This window comes from Hippoglossus stenolepis, chromosome 9 (assembly GCF_022539355.2).
Source record: "Hippoglossus stenolepis isolate QCI-W04-F060 chromosome 9, HSTE1.2, whole genome shotgun sequence".
Taxonomy (NCBI): Eukaryota; Metazoa; Chordata; class Actinopteri; order Pleuronectiformes; family Pleuronectidae; genus Hippoglossus; species Hippoglossus stenolepis.
The window spans coordinates 17,749,946-17,756,380 of record NC_061491.1 but is presented as its reverse complement, the minus strand read 5'-3'; positions in this window follow the sequence as shown (position 1 = coordinate 17,756,380).

Here is a 6,435-nt window from a genome sequence, read left to right as displayed (position 1 = left end):
GAAGCATGCTGCAAAGTATGGCTGCCCTGAGAGCTCATTTTACTGCAAATAGAAAAAACACAACCAAATGATAAAACTACCACGTGTTTGCCACAAAATGCAGCAACACATTTAGAAACAAAATGAAAACAATCAAGACACAGACAATTTGAAAAATCATTCACTAATTTGACGACAAGTATGCAGCGCAGCAAATTGCATTGCAAACACAGGCAATACAAATAAACACAGAAACAAACTGAAACTCAATACCTGTCACTGGTTGGAAAATAAGGTATTTTAGTTGTTTCACAGTTAACATTTTATTGGCATAATTGCTGACATATAAATTGCTAATGTCGAAACACAGCTCTGACAGTTTCCATAGAAATCCTGAGCTCCATAGGCCCCCATTCATGTCACGAGCGTCCACCAAGCAACCCAGACATAGTGAGAGTGTAAGTTCTCCCTGTTTTTAAAATTATCTGGCAAAACCTCAGACTGTATATGAACGAACAGATGCAGCAGCAGAAAACCAATTGGGACAAATGACTCTAATGTGAGATTTATGAATTATTGGAAATGTTTTTTATATTTTTTGTTTAACAAGAGAAAATACTTCAAAGATGAAAACTAATTGGTTGGTTGGTCGTTCTGTTTTGTTCTGTGCAGCTTGAAGCAACTTATGTTTGCTTGTTTTGTTTGTTTTATATAGTTTACTGTCAATTTGCTACCCATTGCTGTGTTTGATCGTTTTGTTTTTTTTCCGCAGCTCGTTTTGTTATGATTCATGACTTTTCTTTGGTTGCAGTGTGTTGGGGAATTGCTGTTAAAACCATATGTAGGTCATAGAGAGACCACCACACTCATATCTATAGCAGATATACTTTAACTTGGGTTTTAATGACACTCCTGAGACGGCGTGTGTGCCAGTCTGTCTGAGTCTCTCTCTGTTCGGATCTATCATCACTACTCACTCTCTGTTTCAACACGTTCATTAGTACCATGTGTACTCTGCTGTCTCTCCCCTGGCGTCCCATGGACTAAACATGCTTTATGCTTTATGTCTGCCTGTGTGTGTGTGTGTGTCTTTTCTGCATACATCATGGTGTGTTTGCTGTTTGGTAAGTGCCTGTGTTAAGGTTATGGCTGGTGACCTTGCTGGCGTCCATCCATCGACGTCCCCAAGTCGCCTCCATCTGGGGCCTGACTGGACGCTGACACGGGTCAATTAGAGCTCACTGTGTATTTGTCTTTCTTGAGCTGACACAAGAGCTGTGTCTTCCTTTCTTCTCACATTCTCAGCATCTTTCTCTTCCTTTTGTTGCATCTTAATCTCCTCCTCTTTCCTCTCTGGAGTTTCCTGTCTTTACACTTGTTCAATGTCATATTTGAAAAAAACATCCATCCAGTGTCTACCGCTTCTCCGGGTTCGGGTTGCGAAGGTACCCGGCCAACTAGGGTAGTCCAGACTTCCCAACTCACAAGCCACATGTACCAGGTCTTCCTGTGGTCCCCCATTAAGGATATATAATCCCTCCAGTGAGTTCTAGGTAAACCCTGGGGGTCTCATCCCAGTTGGGCGTGCCTGGTAAACCTCTAATGGAAGGCACGCATTGGAGGCATCCTGACTAGATGTCCGAACCACCGGTTCTACGCCGACCTCCCTCCAGATTAACTGGACTCTTTGGGTTAAGTCTTCTCTAAATTCCTGCACATTCAGTTCAGTTAAGTTCAATCATTTTTATTATCCCAGATGGGAAACTGGGCTCGCAGTCAGCGGCACAAGATAAAAGACAACAACACAGTTAAAAAAAACACCAACACAATTACAAGGAACATAAATGTTTCCTAAAAAGTCTCCTATCACATGCGAGTAATCTCTGAAATACTAAAAGTGAATTAGTAAAGTAAAAAAAATATGACGTAAAAAATTACATTGAGAGATTTAACAGGTTTATTACTGAGGGGATTTTGCTGTTATTTCACTTGAAGCAGGGTTCTCTAAATCTCCAGCCTGAGGAGAGTTTCAAACTCACAGTGAAGGGAATGTTATTTGTATTATAATATAGACTGAGCCCTGCGGCGGACCTGCTGGTCAAGGATAGCTGTCGGGGGGGGGACGCCAACCACATTGCCAGAAGTCTGAGACCACTGTATATATTTTCATGCTCTAGAGAACACTATGTTTTGCTTTCTTCTTTTTCACATATCAAGTTACTTAAACTAGTGCAGTGCCCGTTCTAAACATGTCTGTTTGGAATGGTCTGTCAGTTCGGCCTGCGGTGGTTGCCGGTTTCTTTTGGAAACTGTAAAAGTGACCTGCGGTAATTGAGCCACGGCAAATAAAGTCCTGCTGCTATACTCGGTCTACAGAACCCTCAAGCTGCTGCACAAAGAGCTGTTCTCAGTAAAGCTCGACTCAATCCACAGAACACGCACTTCCTCTGGCCCTTAACAACACACATGTCCAGTGTGAACCCGATAAGAACAGTTCTCAAGATATGCATTCCACATACAGATCGACAGATTTCTGGAATTCGTAGATGATGTCCCCAAATTATTTCTTTTAACTAAATACTGTCTTTGTTTATCTCTGAAACAGTTAATTTCGCTGCACTGGAGCGTCAACATACTTTCCCTCTTTGAAGAAAGACATTTGTGCTGAAACACAACTGGGCTATTTCATGTGTGTGGGTCTGTGTGTGTGTGTGTGTGTGTGTGTGTGTGTGTGTGTGTGTGTGTGTGTGTGTGTGTGTGTGTGTGTGTGTGTGTGTGTGTGTGTGTGTGTGTGTGTCCACCATCTAGTATCTCCAGAGTTCTGTCTATGGGGCAATATATACTTCCTCTTTCCTGCTTTGTCGGCCAATGATAACCTGATACACCCTGGAGAGAGCTGCGGGGGCGGCAAAGGGGGAAGTGGAGAGCAGGATGAGGTGGGAAAGAAGTGGAAGGAGACGGGGTCGTACACCAGGCTACATTTCGGTTGAAAGCGCAGAAAAGACTCATCCAACACAGATAAAACCATAAAAATCAGTCACTATTGTGCCGATACAAAAAGCAAATACAGCATGAGCGCTCTGAATTGATCCCCACCATCAGAAAAGAATCACGTTCTGATTTCCACATCCTCTGCTTATTCTCTGTCATAAATAACAGAACACAGACACTGGAAATGCTCCGGTGTTGAGTGAGCGGGTCTGAGCCACTTTCCACGTCCGACCACGGAGGACACAACGCATTTTTCGTTATTCACGTCTTTTTAATTGGTTTCAAGTCTCGCCGCATTTGCATATGCATGCTAAGAGGGCATCTGATTTGAGGAGGGATGGGAATGGAAAGGGGCTGAAAAGCGATGGGAGAGAGACAGAGAAAGAGGGGTAGTGCAGAGGGGTGGTCGGGTGGGCAACGGCGATGGAGGGTGGGGTTATAAAGAAAGACTAAAAGGAGGAATGAATGAACAAACAAGTGAATAATAGACGGGATGTGAGTAAGTGCTTCTAGAAAAATCGGCCTCTTTGGTTGCCACGGCAACGTGAGGTGCAAGTTGGCTCGGCTCCCTACGTAACCAATTATGTGTGTGTGTGTGTGTTTGTGTGTGTGTGTGTTTGTATCTACTATCTATCTAGGGTTATTGATATGCAAACGACAAAGCAGGTCCATGTGAGCTTCTGTGAAATGTTTGATTTTAACATATTCTGTTTATCTGTCAACTGTGTCAAGCTGTCTTCTGACAATTTATCTACCCTGCTGCAATTTCTGTCCTCAGCGCACACACACACACACACACACACATGCAAACACACTCACACTATCAAACCAAACCCACCATGTTCGCACTGTGGTATTCGTAGGTTCTTAACAAAGAGCTGCACACAAGGGTTCGTAGCTTTACAAGAACACAGTCGCAAGTGTCTCCCCCTAGTGAGAGATACGATCTATGGCACACGTGCTGTTCCCAGGAGGCAGTGGACTTTTTATGTCTAGCTTTTCATTTTTCTCTTTCATCGAATCAGTGGCGACTTTGGCCTTTGAGATGAAGGCAGGGGAAAAATGATTTGGGAAAAGATGTCAGGACTTAATGTGCCCTTGACTGTTTTAATCCACTACGTTAACACTCCCATAAAAAGACATGTTGATTACTGTTGGATGGATTGCATGAACCTCACTACACATATTCACCGTAGGATGGATAGCAAATGTTAGCATAGCCATTTTCAGACATGTCCTGCGGAGGATGTCTGGAGAATTGGGTCCAGACCTTTACCGCAGTTTGTCTTTCACACATGCACAAAGCAGCGGGAGATTCTCTGCACATCTCGAGGAGATATTTGTTTTGCATTGTTTTTTTTTCATTTTTGTGTCTGTTGTGTGTTAGAGGTATCATCACATCGGATTCAGCAGACTTTCTGTGGACTTTATACTTGGTGGGGGGGCCAGGCAGGAAAAATCTGCAGAAAGTCCAGAGGCTCTCACATAGATATTTGCACCTCCTCTGGATCTCTGCAGTTCAATGCGAGACTGAAAGCAGCTCATGATAACACATTAAATCATGTAAACATTGCATCCACATCACCATTGTAGGTTGACATCAGCATTAATTTTAGGGCACCACTGAGTACAGCTTCACAGGAACAAATGGTCATATATTGTAAAATCAGATGGAAAAATCACTGTGGTAACCATTCAAACAACTTCACAAGCACCTTCCCTGTCATAACGTGCAACAGCTTATACTGCTTCCCTCGTTATTTAGGACTTCTGATGCTGAATTACAATGAGATCAAACACACACACACACACACACACACACACACACACAGGGTTATTCCAGTCTCGTGCTCTGCTGTGACATGCAGCCTATACACACACGTCTTTGTCAGGTTGTTCTTTGTGGACTTGTACCTTTTCAGGGAAACCATTCTGCCCCTCAGTAGGACCACCAGTGAGTTAGAGGAGCAGCCAACTCGGACTCTGGCACTAATTGGCTACGCTATTAGAGGCCCACAGAGCCACACTTAGACTACAGAAATAAGCTGGTCAGTGAGAGGGGGGAGGCCGGGCACGGTGCCCGTGTGAATATGTGAGACGGACAGAGAGAGGAAGGAGAGAGGGGAAGGAGGGAGGGAGGGAGAGAGAGAGAGAGAGAGAGAGAGAGAGAGAGAGAGAGAGAGAGAGAGAGAGATTACTAATTAGGGGTCTCTGATGGACATGAGAAACCTACAGAAGCAGTTCAAAACCCTCCACCTCAAGAATCCAGCACACAACCACACAAACACACACACACACACACACACACACACACACACACACACAGGCATATACTTCCCGTCCTCTGACCAGTTAATTGATTGGTTGGTGCTGGTGTTTGTGGCGATGTTTGGTGTGTGTGTGTGTGTGTGTGTGTGTGTGTGTGTGTGTGTGTGTGTGTGTGTGTGCATTGGGGGTAGGGGTTGGGGTGGGTCCTTTGTCCGATGCACTTCAGCAGCTCTGATTGACAGCAGGGACAGGAAGTGAGGGCGTGGGGCTTAGAGAGGAAAAGAGCTTTTCTCTGCGCTGCCTTCCTCAGATTAACACTCTCCTCCACCTCTCCAAATTCCTCTCGTCCTCTTCTCTGCCATGTTTTGCTTTCCTCCTCTTCCTCCTCCTCTGTGTCCTTCTGTCCATTTACAGCCATTTACATTCGGAAACATACAATACTTCTTTTAAGGGCATTTGTGCTGACTGTTTGTAACCCCCCCCCCCCCTCCTTCTCGCCTTGTTCATTTCCTCAGAAGTGAAAGATAAGGTTACTCGGGCCACTCAAGCAGTGGAGGTACAATTCAACAGATTCTTTATTCAACTGTGCCACTGACATGAAGCGATTTAAGTGTCTACTTATTCTCTATTAGCCAAATAATAGATTGTGTATAACCAGAATGTGACAGTTGTTTGTCGACATGACCGGGTAGCGGGGACAATACCTGGGATGCTTGATAGTTTTGATACAGGACGACAGCTTTGTCACCACTAATGGCTTCCGTGGGGAGAATATATTCATTTTTTTTTTAGCCTTCAGGCCTGAATTGAAGCTGCTGCACTCACAGAGGTTGATTGAGGACAAAGTAATTTCATCATCTGAATTTTTTTCTGGATTTAACTGCAAACGGGAAAAAAAAAAAACATTTTTATCGCACACAAAAACACATCAGCAAAAAGAAAAAAAGAAGAGGAATTTTATTTTGCATCGTTTCCTCTGCAGACAGAAGATAGATAGATAGATAGATAGATAGATAGAATATGGTCACTATCAATCTTGGAACATAAAAGTAAAAAGGCTTGAAAGCAGCAGTTCACAAGCCAATAGATGACTTCACTGGGGGTTTCCACACGTCACTGAGCAGTGGTGGAGGGATGATAATTGGAGGGATTTTTGTTCTAAAGACACAGAAACATTGGACTATTGAAGCCTTGTAT